General features: G+C 26.2%; 1 non-coding gene across 1 annotated transcript; it reads right to left on the bottom strand.

Annotated features, from left to right (window-relative positions):
- Positions 1–21,889: 21,889 nt before the first annotated feature.
- On the bottom strand, positions 21,890–21,961 carry Trnat-cgu (transfer RNA threonine (anticodon CGU)). Its single transcript has one exon. It is a non-coding gene; the product is annotated as a tRNA-Thr (tRNA).
- Positions 21,962–26,969: the final 5,008 nt, after the last annotated feature.

The raw sequence follows: 26,969 nt of genomic DNA, 5'->3' as shown, positions 1-26,969 counted from the left end.
ATTAATTGAGTAAATATATGATTCTTAAATATTTACCGAGTAAATATGTACCTACACAATTATGTACATAATAATATACAGAAACATAATATACACACATACATTTTACAATTCAATTGAACTTCAGTACAAAATTTAATTCCCAATTTTAAGGGGCAATCAAATAGAAATAGGAGTTTTATAACTTATATTAAAAATACTATAATAAAATTTAAAAAACGAATATATTTTAGAGTTAATGCACTTAGTATTAAAAATGCAAATATATAGTAAAAACAAATAGTAAAAAATATGATGGAAATATAACGATCTTAGCAATGAAATGTAGAATTCTAAAAAGGTGTATTATAAATTTGCCTTACCGTTTTTAATACTAGGAAACAATGGTCTGAGACATTGACATAAGTGTAGGTTTCTGATCAGCGCCGAATTTTGATTGGATTGAACCATGTCTGTCTGACTGTCCGTCTTTCGGTCCCTTCCAACGACAACTCAAAAACTGATTAGACTAAGTTCCCTAAGTTATCACAAATGGTCAATTCACTTCCTTGTGGTAGCAGCTTTACAACTTCAATAGTTATTTGATCGTATCCTAGAAACTACTTAGGCTACAGCACTGAAATTTTGTGTAAATAAATATGATAACATGGCCACTACCTTCACTCGTACGAGTATCACATAGTTGATGGCTTTAAACTTATTCCCGTTTTATTTTCATGTTACATGATCTAGAATCTCGTAAAAGCTCTGATTTTTTTTGCCTACATTCAAACTTTTTTAAAATTAAGAAATAAATGTGCAATAAAGGTATTTCGTTTTTAATAACAGTCGTATACCTAGTACTCAAAGCAGTACTAAAAAAAGTTCCTTGAATATACGATAATGTGTAAAAAATTCACTCTTACGTTAGTTTTGTTATTCAAACGCGTTATTTAATACTTAAATACTTATATGTACAGGCATTTATTACAATAAATGCCTGTTCATATAAGTATCGTAGGATAAGATATATTATACAAAATAGGTACCAGTAAATCTAATTATTCTTAACCTCTTATTAAAAGTGCTAGAATATAATAAGTAAGTAGTATAACTAAGGCGATTCTAAAATTAACAAAAAGTCTGGAAAAACCTTAATATTTTAACATTACACATATATTACAGCCTGCAGTGAAATTCAATCGCTAATAATTATAGAAATTTGAAGTGTTATACTATCACACGTACTGTCATACAATTGTATTATTCACGCATTTATGTATTTAAATTGTTTCCATTTTAGCATTGAAATGGGAAGCTGCTCTCCAAATAATAATTTGCCCTTAAATTAATATTTTATTCTCACAATTATTCAATTTTTGTATTTGAATAATTTATGTAGAATTGTAAATTAATTGCTGCACCATTTTCAATTTTAAAATGCAAATTAAGATGCAATTTAATTTTAGTTGCAAATTCTATAAAAAATAGTGCTAATTACAAAATTATAAATTATTCAAAAACTTTTTAATAATAAAATAATTTAATGAAAATTGAAAGGTCTCGAACATAAAATTCAAATAGATTTTTATAGAAAATGAAAATTTTTAAATATATTTAATTATCATTTAAAAATCTACTGAAAATCATTTATTTTGAAAAATTTTTTTCATTATTCTAACAAAAATATCAAAGTTAAATAAATTATTTTCAGAATTAGCAATTAATTACTGCAGGGCTATGTGCATAGTTTAATAAAAAATTGTATACATATATTATATGTATGTAATTTTGAAAATTAAATTTGCCGTAATAAATTTATTCTGAATGCGATAATTTAGAATACGTAGATATACCGAAAATCACTGAATGCACTCTAACACAAAATTGATAGATATAATATTATGAGTAACACGAACAACTATATTATGACTGCCTTATTTTGTAACTTTTGAACCGCCCCCTGCACTTCGTGGCATAGTAAGGACACCCATATCGAAGTTCTTACTATTCTATACCGGTGACAGCTTATAGAATACTAGCTAGAATATTTATTTTTGTATCGCCCTCTGACAAACTATCAGCACAAACACATTATTATATATAATAACGCATCATTAGTAAAGAACACCAACTTCAATTTTTATTTCAAAACCATGCATGATTTTATTCCTTTTTTGGCGTATTTTTGATAAAATTGGAAATGCTTTGTGCTTATTGGCCAATGTTGTTCGTCCGTTTACCACTAATTTATAAAACATAAACTTTGAGATAAAAAGCTGGAATTTTGAACGTAAATGATCTTTACATGCACTTGTTTCCCTTATAATGAACTGAATAACAAGGGAACGCTGCAAAGAGTACAAATTCACTGATAAGTATGTGGAATTCAAAATTTTTCCAAAGCTATTAAAGTAATATTTATAAACGAAAAATTTTAGAGGCTCGAAAACTGTTAAAGCTTAATAGGGTTTTTATCAAAAGAAAAAACTGACAAAATTATAATCTTTAGCAATTAAGTTTTTGAAAACTTATGAAATTATTCATTAAATTAGTCGGTATCCATTAAATAATATCGTTGATGTCTCCTTACATAAGCTATGTGTGTAAATACAAGCTATATTGCAGTATACATATAAATACATATATTAACTTAAGTACTTATTCAATAATTTTCAACTCTTCAATATGAAGTATTTTAAGAATTTTATTATTAAAAACGCAAGAGCTATAATAAAACAATAGGAAAATTAATTTGGTAAAAAAAAATTAAGATGCTAATTGTGCTAGGTTAAGTTGCACATAGGCCTAGATCCTTCGCGGTACCGTCAGATTTCTCTTTTTTTGCCCCTCATTCGAACCAACGAGAATACCTCACAAATCTACAACGCAACCGAAGAAAGACCCAAGAAATCTCTGCCTGGAATCCAGCGCCTGGAGTCCTCCTCGTCGTCGGAACAACTTCTACAGAGATCGTTTGTGGGACGTTTCATTCTTCTTGCATGTTCGCCAATCAGACAATAGGCCGTGAGAACCCCGATCACAGCACCGATACACCCCGTCGCAGAATTATCAGGTAATTTGTGCGACGTAAGTCTAGCTATGGCCACAGCTTCCTCGTCGCCTTACACGTTGTTCCATTTCCATGTCTCTGCTAATTGTTCTAAGTATTAGAGAAAAAATAAAACAAATTTCTTCTTCGAAAACTCAAATATTTGTCAAAAAAGGACAGAGTACTATAATTAATAATGCTGAAGGTGGCATGCATATAATTTCAGAAAGTGTGTATTTATTATTAATGAATTGAATTACTCAGAATTCAGTAATAACTTTCAAATTACTTTGGTTTAAAAACAATACCTAAAGTAGTATAAAAGCAATGATTTGGAAGCAAAAGCTCAAACAAACTGTTTGATTAAGTTTAAACCGTAATTAAACAATAATTTTGTTTAACAAAATAAAAAAAAATTAAATAATCTCTATAATTTTAATAAAACCGACCTTTAAAAGGTAAAATAAAAAACTCAAATTTATTTTTTGGCATACTAGAAAGAAGCAACAAAATTTAACCTTCAACTGATGCAAAAATTTGAATGAATTATCACTGCGATATTACAAAAAAGCAAAGAAAATATTTACCTTTTGAATTTTTGTATTTCAAAACAACAATCGTAAGGTTAATTTTCATCTAGAAATTGTAGAATTGTTGTTATTACAAAAAATATTAAATTTAATGAAATTTTGTTTTCTGTTTTCAAAGTCAAACAAACGAAACTATTTAAATCTCTTTATCTTAATCACTGTACTTTTCTTATCAAATCCAGAATTAAATTTAATATTTTTTTGCATTTATAATGAAAATTATTATTTTTATTTTAGGCCATTTTCACGGTTCACCTTTTATTTTTACTTTCTTAATTTTTTATCATTTTAAGGTGATGTGCTAATCGTAGTGATAATTATTACGGTAAAACAAAAATATTGTCAGTATAATTTTATAATATTTTAAGAAAATTATACATAATAACACCTAAAACTTATTTAGTTGTTAAAAAAGCGGTTTGAGATTAAACCGTGAGAATTCAGCTTAATTTTTAAATTAGGTTGCATATTATGCAGCAATTTAATATTATAAGTATTTAAGTAGTATAATTTTAAATTATAGGGTATACTTAGTTTTTGCAATTCTACTTATAGGCAGCTCATTACTAGTTTAACCTTTGAAATACAATATTTATTTCGAAGAAGAGTAAATATAAAATTCAAATTTTTTTCCAAATTGCATGATATATATGATGAGGTTATTTTACTATCTTTAAAGTGTAAAAATTTATAATATTAAAAGTGGAGCTAATTGAAAGTACTAATTTCGAATATTCGAGTATAGCTATTCGAGCATTAATTGATTAGTAACAATGGTGTGATAATAAAATCAGGGAAAGGAGAATTTCTATTTCTTAAAAAAGAAATACTCAATTCAAAAACCGAATCCTTTCGTGGATGCGTTAAAGTTGTTAAAGCCAAATCGTTGCAATTTGCTTTGACATTTCGTCATATAACAACTTTCTTCCGTGTAACGTTTTATATGATTGACAAGTATTTAAAAAACACTAATTACAAAAGTAATCCGAAAGTACTCAATTTGACGATTAGAATTTTTAGTTGGCTACCGAAATTAAAGAATTTAACATTTCTTTAGGAAAACACCTAAAATTCCTAAATCACATTGCTACTATGACTGTTACATTAGAAAACAGTAAACAGTGTTATTCCAGCCGAAAATTGTAAAAATATTGTGTAAAATATGATTCCTCTAATAATCTAATGGATAGATTAGCTAATACGGCATCGTGGCCAAGATTTGATAACTGGAATTTGATACATGGAAATGTTATTGATTTCAACGCAAATGGTATGTAAATTTGCAGTTTTCTCAAGTTTATCTTTAAACTTAATTTTTACCGATATATCACCTCATCTATAAAAATATCACACTTCATTTTATCCTACGGTAATCTCATACTTTGTTGTATATAAATATGTTAATATACCCCCTATGCGATTTCCTTTTACGCAAAACTTTTACTTTAATTGCAGAAATACTCCGAACTGCAGGTAAAACGCAAACTTTACTGAGCTTTATGGTTCTGATTGTTTACTAAACGTCAAATAAAAGCAAGAACAAAGCAAACCATGCATCTAAAAACTTGAGTATACTTTGCCTAAACTTTCAAAACATTATAGTATACATTGAAAATTTAAATCGAACAGCTGAACATTTTTCATGAAATTTTTTTAAATTTCATATTTTTTTTTTATTAAATGGTGATCAATAACATAAAAATAAATTTTGTATTTTGTTACCAACGCGTCTTTTATATAACACAAATTTGTATAAGTGGGGTACATAAACTGTTATAAAACTCTGTTTTGAAACGATTAGGATGTCACAGATAATTTTATGAATTAAAAAAATGATTTTATCAAGATTTCAGAAACCAATTCTTTTACGTTTTACTATCTTATAATATAGAAATAATACAATAATGTATTCCAGTTTTATAGAAACTGAATATAAAAATTCATACCAAAATAGAAATAAATTTAAACAAAATTATTGCATATCAACAGGCGTAAATTAACAAGATCCAACAAATACCTAGATATACTGTTAAAATAAAGTGAATCTGATAAAAAACAACAAATTTTTTTAACAATTGAACTATTGTTATGTAGTTATTCCTGGTTAAACCAACAATGCAAATATATTCTTTTTTATATTGTTTAAAATTTTATAGAAGAGCAGACACGCGTACAAATCACCCACCCTATTTGCGTTAACAAATGTAATCTTAAGATAGAAAAAATTACCACTTTTCCATACTAAATTTTATAATTTTATTGAAATTTAGTTTTAATAATAAATAACTAGAATGATACTTTTAATATAAACGCATTAATAAAAACAAAAAAAAAAATTTTTTATAAGTATACAAAGTAAAATGACATAACCTCACTTTGTCATCTAAACTATAAAAATCGCACAATTGTAACACTTTTAAATGACATTTTAAAATACAAAGAATTTTCATTTTTTTTTTTATTTAAAATTAATTTTCAGTGTTTTCCCGATAAAAATCTCTTATGATTTTGTAAAACAAAAATGAATGAAATAAAATTGAAAAGAAAAAAAAAGAGAGAAAAACGCAATGAAATAAAGGTGGAGCACAGTATACAAATATAATAGCAGAGCTGAAGAGGTTAATATCGTTTACACTGATGAAAAATTATAATGCAATACTAATTTGACCTGGTTTCGAATTACGTACATAATATAATTTATATGAACATAATATACATAATATAATGAGCACAATAAACACAATAATTTTTTTACAATAATTTTTTTACCATTAAAGAGCGTATTAAACCGCGAAATTAAAAACACAAAACAAAAAAAAATTGAATATCGCAACTATAACTAAATTATATCGTATATGCAGAAAATTATGAATTAAAAAAAAAGTAAAACTCTTGTAATAGTGCACCTAATATTGGTAATGATAAAAAAAACAATGGAAAAGTTCATGTGATTTAAGTATATATAAAAAGGAATTGATTTGCACATATGTATGTAAGTATGGTACACAATTGATTTAGGAAATTTAATTAAATAACAGCTACTTATATATTTAATTTACTGTTTTTCGCGTTTATAGGAACAACACGTCATATAATTTAAGCAAGAAAAAACTGGAACAGGCTGGAAGTAATGTAAAAATAAATAAATGTTAAACGGTAAATAAAAATTAAGTAACAGTAACCTACCATTAAATGCTCTAATTACAATTATTTATAATATGCTTAAAGTGCAACACAAAAAGAAAATAAATTAAATCAGGATACTTGGAAATTAAATAATAAATTTAAATTGAATTACGAAACTGAAGTGCCCATTTAAAAAGTTGATTTGTGTTGGAAACGGACACGGATATGATAATGTGTAACTTTATCTCCAATAAAATTAGCACCTCCATTACATACATTTGTTATGCATTTTGCCTACAATTGTTGACCATATTACCGTAGGATATGTTTGACAAGGTCGATGCTACTTTCTACATATATATTTTGCTCAGATAAGCCAAATTTTTCGATTATTACAATTTAAAATTCAAACACAAGTTGCTTTTCAAAAATCTCGTTCTATAATATAAAAATGAATTTATGCGTAACAGTCTGCCGTGTGTACACTCCTACAGCCCTACACCACTAATACGTTTTTGATTAGTTATGTAAATATAAAAAATTGAAAGTAATGAGAAAAAAATAATTTTTCAAACCCTTGCAAGAAAATCATTATCGCTTAAATGAAGTTATACATTGAACCTTACAGTTCGCTCTGAAAAGAAAGTTCGCTTTACTGTTAAATTAAATATTACTTTTATATTACAGTAAAAATCGCCAAATGTGTTTAGAGGAGGCGTATTGCTAAAACGACCAGATATGCTTTTACTTCGGGATATTTTTGAAAATCATTCCTGTAAAACCACAGGTCCCGAAACAGAAATTCATGAAAAAATATTTTCTAAGTACTTATTAACATTTAAAATTCATAAATAGAGCACTCTTTTCGTTATCCGGGCAAGGCAGGGCTTAATGTGTCCGGAAATCTTAAACATGAAAAATTTTATTGTAATCATCTGGATATAAAAATACTAAAAGATCACAATGTATTCAAGAACAAATAAAAAAAATATGCCACTTCCTTTTTTCTAAGATCGGAACAATTGGTAAGCTACTGCTGTACAAGAAAGTTGGATATGAAATGAAATTATTATAACTACCATAACAGTGGAATGCCGCGGAGGACATGCAAAATCACAAAAAAATCCTTATATTAATTATCTACAAGTAAACTTTAATTATAACAAAAATTGATTTGTAACTCATACCCTAATTAAATAAATTCAAAAATTATTTTTAAATTGAAATTGTAAATGACTTACTTATTGGTCAAGTTCATATAAACTACTCATCTGTCTCAATTTCAAACGATTCTTTTGAATATCTGTTTTTGAATAATCTTGTTAATTTATCGATTCCACTTTCTAATGTTGGTATTAAAAATTTATTTAGAACTTCCTTAAAACTTTCATTAATAATATTCGAATATAATTCAATTTGTTCATATGTTATTCCTATTGAATTATCATTTCTTGTTAAATCATAAAGTAAAGAATTTAATTCTGTTTTATCTTCTAGGCCTATTTCAATTATATTCCCAACAAAATCCATCAGCTTATGTGTATGATCACATAATAATTTTGTATTGAATTTTTTATCTTCATTTTGAAAATATTTCAATTGATTTGGATATTTACTAAAAAATCGAAATCGTAAATCATTGACACGTGAATCTAATTTAGATTTAAAAATTGTCCAACCCTTTTGTAGAGCAATTTTTTCGGATAAAGTAAAACCAGTTTCATCAATTAATTTTTTTTCAACAGTTCTTGCTATATTTAATTTGATTTCATTCCAACTGGACATTGTTTGCGTGTTTCATGTGAAAAGAATCAATCATTAAATAAAAAATTTCTATTTTTGCAAAATTTAAATAAATTTTTTGGACATAAATTCTTAAATTTTTTGATTAGTAATTTGATGAATACTTGAAAAATAAATTTTATTTTAAAAATTCTTGATTTTAGAACAAAAAGTTTTCAATATTAAAAATATTTCTATAAAATAAAAACTGATTGTGGCAGTTCATGGTAATGTGATTGTAATTTTCAAATTTAATTTCGATTTTTATAGAAATATTGTTCAGTACTAATAGGTTTAATGCAAGCAGTTTTTTATGATTTTCCTTTCGTTTACCAATGATATTGGCGGTTCTGGATACAACTATTGTACTTATCTCAAAAACATAGATTTTCAGGAGAGCAAAATAACTTCTTATTTTTACCGACCGTATTGTGTATACAATAGGTAGGTTATGTGATGGCAACAAATTTTGCATATCGAGTTTTCGGTGGGAATGCACTTCTCCATAGTAGGCAAGTGTAAGTAAACTATTTTTAGCAATCTGTCGGTCTGTCGGTCTGTCGGTCTGTCGGTCTGTCCGTCTGTCGGTCTGTGTGTGCACGCGTGTATCTCAAGTTCGGCTGAACCGATTTTGATGAAATTTTATATGTAAGTTTATTTCGATCATGGCACGGATTGATCAACTTCTGGGATATATCAGGCCTCGGGAACTGCACTTTTTAGCGGGCCTGTTTTACATTTTTGACCATTTTAAAGAATATATTCAACCGATTTGCTTGAAATTTCATATATAAGCTTTGCTCGACTGGCCGCGACTTTTCCTTACTTTTGGAAGAAATCAGGCCTCAGCAACTGGGCGTTTACTACGGTCCAAATATACATTTTTGTGTATATAAAGAGAAATAATCAACCGATTTCATTGAAATTTAAATTTTTCATATTAAAACAATGAACATATAATTTTTTTGGAAAGATCAGGGCTTGAAAACTGATCTGAGGGCCGATTTTACATTTTTCACCATATCTACGGAACGAATTGATAGAATTTCTTGAAATTTAATATTTGAGTTCAGGGAATTCGGGTAACACAGAGCGAAATTCTACTAAGAGCCAAATTTACATTTTTCTAGGTATGTTAGCTATAAACTTACTAATGTCCTAAAAATTGGAAATAAGTATTTAACAGACATTTTTATAATATTCTGTAACATTTTCACTTAACTAGACAATACACGATGCGGCCGGTTATGTGCTGACCACATCAGATTTTTTTATAAATAAAGACATCCTAAGGAAATATTGGGAAAAGTCTTCAAATCCCGCAAAAATTTTATTTTTTTTCATTTTAATCAAACCAATCAATCATTTAAAATTGGACTTTTCTCTTTTAAAAGACCAAAAAAATCGCAATTTATACAGTAAGTCAATTTAGAACAGCAATGTAAATAACATTTTTAGGGTATTTATACTTAAAATATTTAAATATTACGGCATACTTATCATCATAATCAATGTTTTCAAATATAGGAAGAGTTAGAGCAAATGAATTTTTTATGAAAATATTGTAACTCTTTTCACAAAAACTTAATGTTTTTTGATTATTATTACAGGTTTAATTAAAAGTTATATTGTTTCACGCATTATAAATGTAAGTTAACAAATACTACAAGTTTTACGATATTTGGTTAATGTAAATCACTTTAAAATAATGTTCCAGCAGCTTAGCTTCTGTAAGTGCAAATACAATATTTGAAAACCTCTTTGAAGAACATTTTACACCAAAAGCTAGGTTTACAAAAATTTATACAAAATACATAAATTTATTACTTATAGGGAAAACTTTCATTGTAGGTCTACTTCTACAAAAATAGAATACGAGTAGTTCTATTTAGAGCCGTCGATACTCATTGAATGTTACTTACTTAATATTTTAAACTCAGTTTTGAAATTTATTTAAATAAATAAATTAAATTTCGTTTGAATTCAAAGCCAATTTTGCTCTTTGGACGAACTGTAAGGTTCTATGTATAACTTTATTTGACTACAATTAGACTTCATGGTGAATCAATTAACTCTGGTCACAGAAGACTCTCTTAACCATACTACACCAAATCGTACGCTATGTGTTTGTTTATTGAATTGATTTCTAAAGTTTATAAATAAATCAACTTCGGAAGTGAATGAAATTTAGAACTTCAATTTTAAATAAATTGAACTTCGGGAACAACAACGAATATTGCGTTTTTAAACTGTATTTCTTTTTCTATTGAAATATTTGAATACTTAACAAGATGAAAATGTTATAAAATTAACGAAATTAGCGAAATTTATTAACCTATTATTTTTCTACAATTATGTGCTTTTACCATATTACGAGTATATTGTCGGAGTAAATTCCTAATAAATCTATGCAAATTTCTTTTACAATAAAAATAATGGCAAACTTTTATAAATTTTTATTTTATTTAGCTAATGCGTAGGATTTTATCGATTGATTTCTTTTGTATTAATTTTTATCTCGATTTCAATAAAAATTATAATTTTATTACAAACTATTCCTGCACAATTAATTCCATATGTGATATAGATTAAACATAAAAAAAACTATTATTATGTAACATGAAATTTATTTTATAGTTCAATCATTTTTATTGCAAATTATATCGAAGTCCGAAAAGGGAACCTCAGAAAAAATCGGAATGTCATATTTTTAAATTCAAAAGTTCATTTTGAAATTTTAAAATTCCTTTTTGGGTGGACCAAAAATAATTAAATTTAGTATTGAGTTTTGTACTATTTTTAAATTCAAATTATGAGGAATTTACATACCCTGATTGTTGGGTATTGTAAAACTCTAAAAAATTTCCTTGGAAAATAATTTAAAATTACGGTTTGCCATAAACCAAGGCTTAAAAAGTAAATCTATTTTAAAAATATATAAGTGTGATCACAAAAATTTAAGCAAAAAATTTTTTAAGAAAATATTTCGAAGTCATTTTTTTTTACTATTAAAATATATTCGATGATGGATTAAGAGATTATTATTAGCATATCATATAGATTAATTATTAAAGGTTATGGACCTCTTGTACTTAAGTTTTTGTAGAACTTTAGCAATAAATTATATCAAAAAATATAACAAATCTCGCATTCTAGAATCATGACCTTAAAAGAATTTTTTTCCACATCAGCCTAAGATATTTAAAATTGATACGATTAAAGGAGTCCAAAAGTTGAATAGTCGGAATTATCATAAAATTAAATGCAAATTTGCAAATATCTTAGACGACTAGAATTCTTAATCGATTGAAAAACATGTAAAGTAGAGCTTCCAAAATATTTTCCAAAATATTTTCAAAACATTTCAAATTTGTTTTTTCATTTAAATTCAAGTCAGTCATGTTTCTAAATTGCCTTTATATAAAATATTCCCATTTTTTTTAAATTTTCCCACATTTTTTGTAAAAACCATTCCAAATTTTGAATAAGATTTTTTGCATTCATTTCTTATAAGAAAAGAGGTTCCTTCTGATTCACTTGATTCTCTACTTCGAAATCAATGAATAAACTAAGTTTGTGAACAAATTTCAATACCATCTTGGATATACGGTAAGTAATTTTTACTGTTCTTTGCTTGATAGCATTAAAAATCGCATAATTGAACATATGTTAATAAAGGAATGATGTACTTAAATAATTATTAAGCATTTATAAATTTTGGGTCTATAATAGAATACTACGCTTGCTGGTGAAACACTAAATTTAAATGTGCGTCATCAAAGTGTCTTCACATCGGATTCAAATTGAATTTTGTAATTTTCGCTTGAATATAATGTTATTAATTATATGAATGTTAAAAATTCCCAGCTCTTGGAAAAGTAGAAACAAATTCTGCCCAATCACAAAATCTAATTCACCTGATGAGAAACTTTGAAAAATAATGAAATTAAAAGAAAGTTGATTGGCTTGATTTAGAATTATTTTGCTCTTAATAAATTGAGAATTTCATTTGGACAGCTTTCGTACTAGATCTAGATTAATATACGGGTTATTTATACGTTTATGTAGATATATTTAAACATTTTTCGTACAGTAGTAATATTAATTTAATAATTCTAATAAAATAATAGTAATTTTGTATTGGAAATTTTAAATGCAAAATTTACAAATTTAGCTTACAATTTAAATCACTCAATCACCTAATCAATAATTTTCAATGTCATAATGCGGTTTTAAACCGCAAAAATTTTATACTCAAAAGCGAAATTTTAGATTTTTAAATATAATATTGCCATATTGCGTAACATAGCCCTATTAAATATTATTGCACATATTGTCTTCGACTGTTAATGCATACACACACATTATACAATTTTTCATTATTTATAATAAATAAATTATGTAATTTAGTATACAAATGAACTATTATGTTGGTAACACTCAGTTATCATACAAGTAAAGTAAGTAAGCTATGTTGTATGTTAAACATACATTATCTTTAAAGGAAAACATTGAACGAGTACTTCAGAGGCATGAAATTACCATTGATTTAAAATAATTATTATTTACATTTTTAATTATTATCAATTTGAGTTTGATGAACATCTATCTAAGTATATTGTGCTTAAGCATTCTACAATTTCCTTCACATTTTACATAATTTACTAATAATTTAAAATTTTTTAAAGGAGATTTTTTATGTACGAGTACTTAAATGCGTAATTGCATTGCGTGTTTTAAGGTAATTAAGGTGGAATACTTTTTTATTTCAAATTTTTAATTCAATGTGTTTCCACTGTCATTTTCTATTTTTAATTTAAATTTTTTTCTTAAATTTAAAAAAATTTAAAATAAAATTACTTAAAAGATAAGAATAAAAAAGAGAAAACTATATTGCTGATCAATTAAACACGGAATTTAAATAAGTATGCAAGTATATGTACATCTTTGTTAACGTAAATAAATACAAGCAAATTGATGTAAGGCATTATAGTTGTAAATGTGCTTTTTTGTTGGAAAATGTTCCAAATGGAATAAAATCAACATTCAGTAATGAAACCTCAAGAGACCAAGTTATTTCTGCTCAAATTTTTCGTTATTTAAAAGTGAAAAAACTTAAATAAAAAACTTATTAAAAGTGAGAAATCTTAAATATAGAAAAACGCTTGCATATCTTGCAAATTTACTACGACAAAAAGTAAAAACAGTAAGGATTTCAAGAAGACCACTGCTTTTAAATGGTCAAAAGCCTTTACATTTCTAAAGGCGGGAAAAAGTATAACAGTTAACTGGCAGAGTCAGAAAGCAATGACATCTAGCTTCCCCTTCCTTAATTAAGGGTCATTTCTGTTTTGACAAAAAGCAAACAAAAAATACTTACATAAGTATGTTAATTACAATAAATCAAAGGTTTGAATAATGACAACTTTTAAAATGGAAGCAGCCACCGCTTAAAGTCATCTTATTTACTTCCTAATCAAGTCAGATAAAATTTCAGTAAATATATTCCTCAAATATTTCACGAATACTTCAAACATTATGCTATAACTCTTTAAATTAGATATGGGCAAATTGTTGCTAATATGGAAAAAATTTGGGGTTGCAAAATATTAGTTTGGAATGCGAGTTTATCTTCAGGAAAAAATGCAGTCAAGGTGTGACTTTTTTTGTTCTTTATATGACTTATTTTAAAAGTCTTGAGTAGTAATGACTTTTTGTCAGCTGATGTAAAGTAAAATAAATTAAGTACATTAATGTACTGTTATTTAAATTTTTGTTTATAATTTCGGTAATAATAATATTGAAAATGAATACGTCTCTTTGAGAGAATTTGTGAGTTATATTGAGATCCAACCAATAAGAAGTTTTAATTATTTCAAATTTAGAAAAATCAGGGTTGCACTTCTTTGTTAGATGAGGGACGAAATGACTAGATAATGTTGGAGTTATTGGAATAATTCGATTAGAAATGTAAATGAATTTGTGTTTTTCTTATGTGAGAAAATAAACTGCAACAGAAACAGTGTTCTTTAATTAAACAATAAAGAATTATAATTAACAAAAGTAATATGCAAGTATCAAAAAATAAATTTTTACCTTTTCTGTTTTCTTATGTTTAATTATTATGCAAAGTAATTGCAAAATAATAATGAGGTTATCCAAATAAAAAAAATTTACCGGTATTTAATTAAATGCTAATTCTTTTTTTTTGTTAATGTTTTCCAAATTATTTTTAAATTATGCATAGAAGCATAGCTATTAAAAAAAAAATATTCACTTTTTTAATAATTAATAATTTTATTTTTTATTCACTTATTCAAATATTTATTTTCATATTATTTCTATACAATTTAATTATTTTAATTATTACAATATTTTTATAATTTTATTTATTATCTATTCGAACAATCGCGATGATGAATTCGTAATTTATTTGCAATAATTTTTATAAAGAAAATAAAAAAAAATTAAATTTTTTTTTCACTTTTATTTTAATATTTTTTCATGAAGCCTGGACTGGTATTGTAAAAGACATGGATTTAAACCAGGAAATTATTGAGTTGCTTTCAATTTTTTATTTTATATTTTTTTAAAAGAACAACTACCACTCATGTTTAACTTTCTTTAACATTATTTCTTTTTCCTTCTAATTTAATTTGAAAAAATTTTCAATGTAAAAATATTTCATATATTATGAAACAAAACATATGAAAATCAAAATTTAAAAAAAAAGAAACAAAAATTTTAAAAACCACGAATTTTTATTTTAAGTTTCCATGCTCTATGTAATGAAAATACAAGAATCTTTGCTAAATACAAATTTCAAAATGCATTCAAAATTGCAATATTGATAAAATCGAAAAAAAAATTCATAAAGTCACGATTATTCAAAGTTCAATATTTTAACACTTTAAATAAGGAAAAAAATTAAAGAAAATTGTACAAATAAATTTTTTTTCTTTGGATTCAACTCTCAAGATTCAAAACTTTAAAAGAGGACATTTTTTATATAATTTTTTTCCTGTTTAATATTTAGGAAACCACCATTTCAAATAGTACAAACTTTGTTTTTTAAATCAAATTAAATCCAAAATTTGCAGCAAGCAAAAAAAAAATAAAAAAAAAACAATAACAAATTCAAAACCAAATTCGATCAAAAATCCGATACGAAACCCAAAAAAAAGACAAAAAATAAACCGTTTTTTATTTGCAACCAAGTAGTCCGCTCAAGACGAAATGCAAAAAAGAACTGAAGACTTCAAAAAGTTTTCAATAGAAAAACAAAAAAAAACGAAAAACACGGCAGCAACAGCCGTAACCAGCTGGTTTTTAGCCTTAAACATGAAAAGAAACAAGCAGAAAAAAAACGCTTTTTTTTCATCAATTTTTTTTATTTTGTTGATTTTTTTTTTTATTTTTTTTTTTAAGTTTGGCTTCAAGATAGTTTTTAAAATGCAAAGAAATAAAATTATAACAAAAGCAATCAAAACACACAGCTGAAAAGTTTAAACGAAAGCAAAAACAAAAAAAAAGCCTACAAAAGCGAAAAAAAACTTTTCAGCTGTTTTTTTTGTTTGTATTGAACATTTTTCTTCCGCTGCAAATTGCAGTCACTTAATATTATGCATGCATGCTGCAGAAGAGTAGACTACAGTTTTACTCTCTTTTGTAGCTTTAAAATAAGTTAAAACTAACAAAATATTTAAATAACTACAAAGTAGTGAAATTTGTTTGCCATTGCAATATTTTATGATGATTTTTAAGTTTAGCACTAAGTGCAGCTTGCTGTTTATTTTAAACCATAGAATAAAATTTTAAAATAGAAGGTCATATTTGTATCATGTGTATTTATAATTATACGCTCGCTCCGATTCATTATACCGAGAAAAATAGCATAATATTTGACTTATCTAAGCGGGTAAATCAATTTTAAAATTCCCGTTTAATTGAACAGTCGGTGCAGTAAAAAATGTTTTTTTAATTGCACAGCTAAATTAGTGTCCACCGATGAAGAATTGAACGAAAAAGTTGCAGTTGAACGAAAAAGAGATTACTTCTATGACTGCACATTTGATATTATCAAAATATTCAATCAACATAGTCAAACTTGAAGTATACCAAATTCACAAAAAAACCAAGTTGAGTCAAGCAAATGGTTTGTAAAATAGAACTTTTCGCTTCAATAATATTTGTACATACTAATACAGAAATACAAAAACTAAGTCCAATAAAACGAGTTGTTCAATTAGACGAGAAGCAATTAAAGAGAAGAGTGATAAAAATTTTTCAGGAAAATTGTCCACCATTCCTTAGGAAAAGAGATTAAGTTGCAAAATTACAATTTTTTATACTTATTTACACAAATATCATATTTCTTCATGTCGTAGTCCATAAAAATAGCATTCAAAACAGAAAGTGGTAAATCTGCTCAACAACGAATCCGAATTTTTTTAATTAATTTTTCTGCCTTTAACTCGTTCTTTTGATTACGTCATCCATCTGTTCTGCAGTTGCATGAAGAAATTTCCATTAAGTTAAACGAATCCGAACTTAAAATTAAATTTAATTACGCTTTTTCGTTTGTCTTAATTCTTAATTCTTTAAACTATAAAAGGTTTTTTTAAAATTTCTAATATTTGGCTAATTGGCTAATTTAGTACTTTACAAAATCCTTATAATTTTAATTTTAATTTGTAATCATTTAAATAAACTTTTGCGAGATCTGCCATAACTTAGATGAAGAAATAAAGAAGTTGTAGAAATAAAGAATTTCATACTCATCCTCATAGGGCCTCTATAGTCTTCATTAGTAGAACAGTAATGAGTACAAAACTCTCAAACAGTAAACGCAAAAAGTTGAAATTTTTGAGGTTGTTAATTTGTTCATTTTTAAACACATTTTTGATTAATCGTTATTATAGTTCGCATTCGGTTTATGTATGTACTTGTACAATAACATTACCGGTAAAAAATAAAATTAACAAACACAATTTCAATATGTTCGACTTTCAAAAATTTTCTCTCGTAGGTATAACGTTAAAACTGAAAACCCCTTACAAACATACCAATTTCAGCCAAATGAAAAAGAAGTACTCTAGGAAATTGTCGGTATTCAAGATCATTTGTGGCCGAATCATCTGTAAAAGTAACAACACAATTCCACAAACATTTTTGTGTTTACATTTTGATTTGTAGCAATGGAATGAACCATAACTCGCTTATAAATTAAAAGTATGAAAAAAATAAATAATTTTTTTAGAAAAGCTTTAAAAAAATTTAAATTTAATTTTGCAGTTTGGAATTTAAAATAAAATACAAAAGCTTTTTACTTAAAATTTTCCAGTAGTCATTAAACAAAATTTTGTTCTTAATTCAAAACTGGTTTTTCAATTTACTACATATACCGTTAGTTGTAATAACGTATAGTTGTAGTCCAAGAGTATAGTTTTCTGTGTATATGCTGTGTTAGCCGGTGTCTGTATATAGTTTATAATATAATATATAATTTTATCAAAAAAGTATATGTATGTATGTATGTACGGCAGTAATTTGATTTTATCAACAAAATGTGCAGGTATGCTACGTAAGTAATTTGTACGAGAATTACTAGTTTAAGATAAGAAAATAAGGGCAGTGAAACACTAAAACAATTATGAATTTAAAACTTTGTGAAATCGACTTGAGTTTCAAATAAATGCCAACGTAAAATCAAGTTAAATGTAAAACAACAAGCTTAGAACACTGTGAAAGGAGAACTGAAACGAAACCGAAATATAAAATACTTTAAGGCCGCTACAATTACTATAAAACAAGGCAAAAACATTTGAACCAACGACAGCTTGTTGAAAGTTGCGAGCTTGAAAAAAATAATTTTCGTAATTGCACAGATCAGGAAAATACAAGTCTGCTTCTCCTTACAAAAATCTAAAACAGTTTTCTACAAAAATCTCTGCACTCTGTACGTCAAAGAGTTAAAACTATGCATATTTATTTCTTTTTCCAACTTTATAGCAATTGTTGTAGACGCTCTAACTGTTTCTATTTAAATTTATGAGAAAAACTGGCGGTTTTGAAATGAGTACCAGTAGGAGGTGGGAAAAGATCTAATGTCACAACACTAATAAAGATTGGTAAATTCAAAATTCAATACAAAAATATTACACATTAAAAGTAAAAATATTATTGTAAAACTCTTTAGATTTTAAGGAACAGACTTCAAACTGAATTTTGTTTAGGAAAATAACCTTTTTAATAGCGACTTATGTGAGCTTATTGTTTCGGGTATTTCTTAAGAGTCACAATAAGAATACAAAAAGTTAACCCTCTAACCCCCGATATAAAATGAAAACGCTAAAAAAAATTGGCACTACTTATTTAATTTTTTATGTTTTACTAAGATGGGTTGGAATTTTTAAAATGCCAAGGCTTAAGGTATGTATATCTTCACTGTACATGTGCGTATTACAACCTGGATACGAAGATCTTCCACATGCTTCAATGTAATAGGCGGCAATTATCATTGCATATTGAATGAGAATGTTTTATCATATTATTTTATCTTGCATATACGAATGTTTAAAAGATACCAAAATAGTAAGAAGTAATGGCTCTATACAAACTTGAAGGAATTACAATACTCTTACTTGTAAGTACACATTTTCATTACATAATTTAATAGAAACACGTAAATAAAGATACTAGTACTTAGTAATATTATGTGAGTATGAAGATTTGTAAATACAAAACCAAGTAAAGAAAAAATCAAACTCTTTTCATCACGTACGTACCCACAATATTTAGGCCAATATCGTTCATCGCCATCGACCGTATAGAGAAAAAAATACAAAAATGCAAAAAGAAAAAAAAATTAAAATTTTTAATTTTGGAGTAGCACGCTTTTATGACAAACTTAATAAATTTTCAAATTTTTTTCTAACTACAAATAGATTAGTCATTCATTTTGCAATTACGTAAGGGTCTTATACAAGAGTTAAATTAAAATAAACAAAAAGCCAATCAAAAAATAAGAAATTATTGAAACAAAACTAAGCAAAGTGCTCTTTACAACAAAGGGATAAAAGGAAAATATCGTCCAGAATGCCGAGATTATAAAAATTTTATTTTCATCACAATACATTTGAAACTTTAAAATGGAACGCATTCCGATAGAATTTTTAACTTTTGAACTGCTTTCCCGCGGGATTAAATTTTGGCAGTATATGAAAAGTCTTATTCTGCGTGTATTACAAAGAAGTGACTCTGTGTGTTCTGGATTGAATTGCATTGTTACAATTTATGAATTTTTATTTTATACTTTACAAAATTATAATTATCATTAGGCAATAAAAAATGAGAGTTAAGCAAAGAATTGTTCTGGTAATTGAATTTAATGCATGAGCCTGAATTTAACTAACAGTTTAATCAAATTGTAAAATGCACCATATAAGTGAGAGTATGTTTTAAAAAAACAAGACTTTTCAAAATTGAAACCACACTTTCTGTCATAAAACTAAGAAATCACATCCAAATACATAACATGTGGCAAAATGTGTATGTTAAATTATAACAAATTAATATTCATTCATTGTAACCAAAACCATATGGGTAGCAATAGGTGGTAAAATATTAAATAATATTTTGGATTTAAATGTACATGTGTATGTATATATACAAAATGTAATATAATTTTTAATGTTTATTTAATTTTTTCGAAATTTCCATCTTGGACACGGGGAAATAACTGCGAATAAATACATACAAAAAAAAATTATGGAAGGCCATTTAAATGGGTTAATTATAATCCATGAAAATGCATACAAGAAAATAAAATTGCACAAAAAAAAAAATACAAAAACGCACTATTCAAAATTAAATTTAATTTACTAATTATTAATTTAAGAAGTTGCAATTAAGGTTAAAGCTAAAATTAAATTCAACTTGAGAAGCAAAGAAACAAAGTTATTAGATATTTGCAGCGTATAGCATAGCTAACGCTGCTCTCAAGTTTATTGCAATAATAAAAATTATAAAATTAAAAAAATTTTTTTAATTGCAAAAATTTTATTAACAAAAATTTTTTGATACCAATGAAAATTTTTAATAATGGAAATTGATTAAAATGGATGAAAAAATATTATACAGAGTACCGACATACTCGACATACCGACATATACATATGTACATAATTAGTTTATAAAATAGTGTGAAATGGTCAGTACATAACCGGACGCACTTTGAATTTTATATAGTTTAGAGAAAGATGCGAAATATAGAAGAGATGCCTTGAATATGGAAAAGTTTTTTGGTCCTTTAAAACTCATTTTAAATTTTGTATAAGTCATAGTTAATGTATCTCATAAAATTCGAATTTGGCTTCCTATGATCCAGTTTTCCTGAAAAAGTGTAAAATCGGCCCACATAAAGGTTCAGTTTTTAGAAAAAATTTGCCAGTTAATTTGGTTTTAAACCTAGGTTGCTTGTTGTATTCACTAAATTTTACACAAAATTATTAACATTTTCTTAATAATGATCAAAAATATAAAATCGGCTCTTAAGAAAAGGTTCAGTTTTTAATAGTTGATTTGTTCCAAAAGACTTAGACATAAATTTTGAAACACCAACATCTTTATTCAAATAATTTATTTACTTTTCTTTAGGATAGCCAATAAAGTATCGCTTTTTGCTACTTTTACTAGGGACATTCTTCGGGATGATCGAGTGGTGGAGGCCTTGCGCTACGAACTGTTTGACTTCTCGCGAGAAGAACGTAATATCTTGGGAAATTTCAATTTGGAAGCTTTGACAAACTTTCGAAGATGGAATTAATGAAGGAAACTAGTAGTGTTCGTTTAAGTGGGGCGGTGGGCCTTTCAAACTACTGCTGCTAGTACTGCTTCTGCTAGGTAATAAAATAAAAATTGTTACCAAGAATAAGTTTCAATTCTATCTCAAAGAATGTAGGAGTTTTGTAAGAACCACTTCTTTATTCAATTTTTTTTTTGAAAAAGGGCTAAAAATATCCTTTTCATTGTATTACAACCTATATGCATAAATGATACGAACTTGCATAAGAGAACACAAAATATAAAATTTCAACTTAAAAAAAATAGAAAAATATTGGGCATGCTTCCATAATTGCATTCGCCATTTCTTCTACTACTTCTCTTTCATCTCCTCTGTTTTGATTTCATTTTCAATTTGACTAGCATTTTTTCTTTTTGTTCGTTATCGTGAATTCTACTTATTCACGTAATCTAATTTAAACTGAAATTATAATATGCATATGCGGACATTTAATATTATTAAATTTTTTAAAAATTACTTATTTTATTTAAATTGTGATTTAAAAAAATTTTTGTTTTGCCTACTGTGAGGTTTGAACTCACGACCCCTGGTTTACGAGACCAGTGCTCTACCACTGAGCTAAATAGGCTTATAAACCTAAGCATATTTAAAATGAAGAAAACAAATTATAGCTATGTATTGTTCTTATAATAAAATAATAAAGTCTTAAAGCATTACTAACTTTAATTCGACTAAATAAACAGATTATATTAATATAGAAAATTGTTAAACAATGTTCTCAATTTCTTCATATGATTTCTAATATTATAAACATTAATTGATTCGGTAGTTCATTCACCTGAATAAATATCAAATAAAATTTTAAAAATCGATAACAATAATAAAAATTTAAATATGTACGTATGGTTGTGTATTTGTATGTATGTATGTATAATTAGAGGTACAAATCCACTCTCCAAAATAAAGTAGTCAAAAAAAAATTAATTTAGAAGTCTCAATGTAATGTCAAGTACAATGCAAATGCAATTGAATTATGTTTAATTTTAATGAAGAAGCAATCGACTTGTTAAAATATTCAAAGGCCTATTCTTCATATACTCGCAATATCACAATTTATGTTCTTTCACAGAACAGTACGACACATGAATAATAAGAAAGCGAGAATTTAACAACTTTATAGTGAGTTCCATTTTTCTTGCATCGCTAAAAAAAAAAACTAGTCACAATTCTGAAAAAGGTTTTTACAATTAAACAAATTAAAAAAAAATCCCCTACAAAAATGTAATTTTTAGCAATTATTGTCAGAAAATTTGGAAAATTTTATATTCAGTAATGAGTGTGTCAATATTTACAATCGTTCAGGGTATTAAAAATGTATAAAATTTTTGTTTAAAACTAGGTGTGACATCTCAACAATTTCTGGTTTTATGAGAATGGCGAAAAATTTGCTTTTGCTTTCAAGTGAAGGCTTTAAGATGAGGCATGACTTAGTTCCATACACCTTGCACTTTCAACTTCGGAATGACAAGAATAAAAAGTTTAAAAAAATTCATTTGGAATAGCAATTGGACCCTCAAAAACATTTCTTGCGGATGATAAGTCAATATAAATAAAGCTGGAATTAGAATAAATAGAATGCCATTTTTATTTAATAAAAATAGTTAGTATATATTTTTCGGTAAATACAGTATGTTGAAAACACTATACACCTGCATAATATTATAGAAATGTTAACAATACTTGCATATTATTAAGCAAAAGTTTTACAGTTTTTCAGAATGTTTTTTTAGTTTCTGAAGAGAAAAAAAAATAAAAATTAAAATACCTTCAAGTTCGAATTCAAGGGTTAATTGTATAAGTTAAGAAAAATAAATATATTTTTTGATGGCACGGAATTTACCATTAGCTTTCTGCATTTGTATAAATTTTGACGAGATTGCAATTTCGAAAATGTAAGGTCCTCAAATTTCAAAATTTAAAAATTCCAAATGACAATAATTTGAGAGGATGGGACGTAGAAAAAATTTCCTTCTAAGAAAAAAAATGTTTAATTTATATCTAAAAACTGCTACATGTTGAATCCTGAAATTTACAATCCCAGATACGCTTTTAAGAACTTACTGAACAAAGAATACACGAAGCGAAATAAAAATATGTTATTTAGTTATTTGAGGTGTAATCAAAAAAAATTTTCATGGAGTCGTTATTTCTTACCGTATCAGCTGAGGTATATTTAACCCTTATGTACTTAATAACTCTATGATATATAAACAACGGTGGCTGTCCCAACATTATATCAGCTTTATTCGCAATTAATAAAAAACATAAGTTTGAAGATTATCAAAATTATAGATTTTAAATTGGAGGATTTCAGTAATTTAATCTCTATAAAATTTACTACATATTATACATAAAACACTTGAGTATGTATTTGCGTTAAAATTCCGCCATTGTTTTAAAGTCAATTAACACTTTACCTAATTAAAATTTTTGAGAAAAATGTTTGAAAATTATTCAAATATTAAAATAATCAAACCATTAATTTCAATGACAAAAATTTAAGTGAAAAATTACATTAAAACCTCATTTATTCAAATTTTATCACTTAAAAATCTTATTTATTTTATTTTATTTATTAAAGACAATATTGTCGAATATTAATTTCGGGTCTCCTTAATCTTGTCCATACAAATAATTAATCATGTCTCTGTATACTAAATGATTAAAATTAGCAATAAATAATTTCAAATAAATTTTAAAAATTTTATTAAAAAGCTTTGACAACTTTGGCGACATTTTTATGAATGCCAAAATTCAATTTTATTATTGTTTGGGTATATAAAACAAATAATAATTTCGCTTTAATTATTTTAGTATAGTGAAATGTATAGTTATTGAGTATTAGGGTAATTAAACCCTCTGAATGTATAGTAAATTTGCCTTACCGTTTGTAACACTAAATTCCGCGTCAAATTCTGAGTCGATTTAAACAAGTCTGTCTACCTGTCTCAGCGATAACTTAAAAACTAGTTGAGCTATGTTCACCAAATTTTTACAAACGATTTATAGTAGTAATTTAAAATTTATTTGGTTGTATATACAAAAATTATAGGAGCTGTGGTATCGAATACTGTTTCAAACGAAAACCTAAGTTCAATTAAGTATTTGCGGCTTTCAGTTTTTAAAACGCCTTGGAACAGATTCTAAATTTTATTTTTTTTACTTAAATGCTGCATAGCTCATAAATTTTGCAGAGTATATTTTGCAGAGTGTTCTCATTGTAAATAAAATTATCAAAACAGTATTTATGACTCTTCAGTATAAAATGAGTCAAAAGCATTCAACTTGCAAATGAAGCATTCTGAAAATTTAAAAAAAAAAACCTTCGAAATTTTTTTTTGTGCTTCATCAGAGTTTTGCAGAAACAAATATGGAAGGCCGAAAGGCAATAGTTCACTTAATTTAATTTAATTTTTACAATAGAGAAGTCACCATATTCTTTATTGTGATTTTTACAAACATTATTTTGTACTCTTTAAAATTTTTTTTTTACGCTTCACCTAAACAAACAACCTATAAAAATTTCACAAATCACAAATCACATAAAAGACAATTCAACATACTTGCATTAAAAGGAAATCAACTTAAATTCAGAATGTAAAATAGTTGCAAAGAAGTACGAACGTAGCTGTTCAGTGATTTTTAAGCCTCTACCATAAGTAAAATCTAAATGTTATTGAAATGTTATAATTACATACAAAACCAAAGCTATACTACATACGTACATTTATAGTAATTTTTATGAAACTACCACTAAAATTTCAAGGTGATTTTAATGCAATTTAATGACTTTACAAATTTATTAAAATAAAAATGATTAATTTTTTTTTTCTTAAGAATATCTTTACGTTCTTTAATGTAATTTTAAAACATACTACATTATGTAGCTATGGAATTAATTTGAAACTTAATAATTACATAAGATCATAATAACAAATGAAATTACGAAATTTTGAAAGCTAAATAATAATTACTGTTATACTGCTTTTCCGTTTTCAAATGAATTTAATTTAATTTTTCAAAATTAAAATAAGAATAAAAGCAATGCCAAAGACAACAAAACAAATATTGCAAATAGTTTGGCACACTTATTAAATTAATAAAATGTAGAAAAAAATCTACAATGAAAGCTATATAGTAGCTCTTTTAGAGCTACGGTGCTCTTACATGTTGTATTTGAATGAAATGCGACTGAATTTTACGAAAAGTGGCCATGTACAATAAGAAGATGGTTTTTGAGTTTTTTTTTAATTAATTAACCTTAGAATACTAATCTCATTTTCCCATATTAATACTAATGCCAATTGACTCGAATGTTTTATGTCGTAAAATTTGCACTAATTATTTCTGGATTAAATAACATTTTAATTTACAATTTAAGATCTACAAGAAATTCCAAAAAACGGCATAACATAAAGCTCAAGATTTCTTAAAGAAGTGAGTGAATAATGAAAATACAAGAGCTTAACTGTACATAAAGCAAGGGAAGAACAAAACCTGTTACAAACCCATACTGTTATACATTTTTTTCACTTACGTAAATAATTTTCAATTAAGTAAATTTAAATTAATTAGCTCTTCTGTACAAGAACGTACGTGCGTTAATAATCCACTGCATACTGAAAAAAATAACTGTTACCTGAACCGATTCATTTAATTTAGTTATTGTTTATGTAAAGCTTTTACATCATACACCCGACTGAAATTATTATTCTAACCTTTTTTTGCTATAAGAATTAATATTATTATGACAAGTGGATTTATGAAATGTTCTCGAAAGAACTTAAATCTACAATATTTGCTTTTAGCAAAGATATTACAAGGTGATCTAATGTCCCAAAACAAAAAAAAATTAAATTGTGTTTCTATTATCTACTGTTCATTATGACACAAACTTTTCTGATACATATCATCCGCACCGGAAATGATTTTGAACTAAAACTATAAAAAAGTTGACGATAAATCGATGGTTCTTAGCCTTCTTTTTCAATATATTAGATGTTGCAATTCTGGCTGCTTATGTAATTCATTGAAAATCAAACATTAATAACAAAAGCAAAAATTTCTTCAAAAACTTGCAGCACAGTTATCTCAAGATCTTCAAATGCAGCATCAACAGTCAAATCATTAAGAATTTTAACGCTAATGGAATTAAAAATATGTTACCAAACATCGCCAAAAGAAATACCAAATAAACTCATTGTGCCAGATAAAGACGGATTTGGTAGAATTGAAATTCGCGACATTGACATGATGCTGTACAGAAGTAATTATTGTATGAATTCATGAGAAAATTTATCATTTTGCTTATCTTGCTCATATTTTCTTACAGAAAATTCACTTTACCGGGGAGTGTTAGGTACACGAAATAAGTATACTGATTTGGGTATCAACACAAAGGTTGAATAACAACACGTTGAATAATCAAAAACAAATTTATAAATTTTAAATTTACCCGACAACGGAAAATCTTTATATACTTCTTAGTTTATCCAATAGTGTAAATAATTGATACTAGATGTCTCATAAAAAATATTTTATGTACAACAGATATTTTTTATTTCGTTTAATATGTA

This window comes from Condylostylus longicornis, unplaced genomic scaffold (assembly GCF_029603195.1).
Source record: "Condylostylus longicornis isolate FDR11 unplaced genomic scaffold, ASM2960319v2 ptg000048l, whole genome shotgun sequence".
Lineage (NCBI taxonomy): Eukaryota > Metazoa > Arthropoda > Insecta > Diptera > Dolichopodidae > Condylostylus > Condylostylus longicornis.
This window is presented reverse-complemented; position numbering and strand designations above follow the sequence as displayed.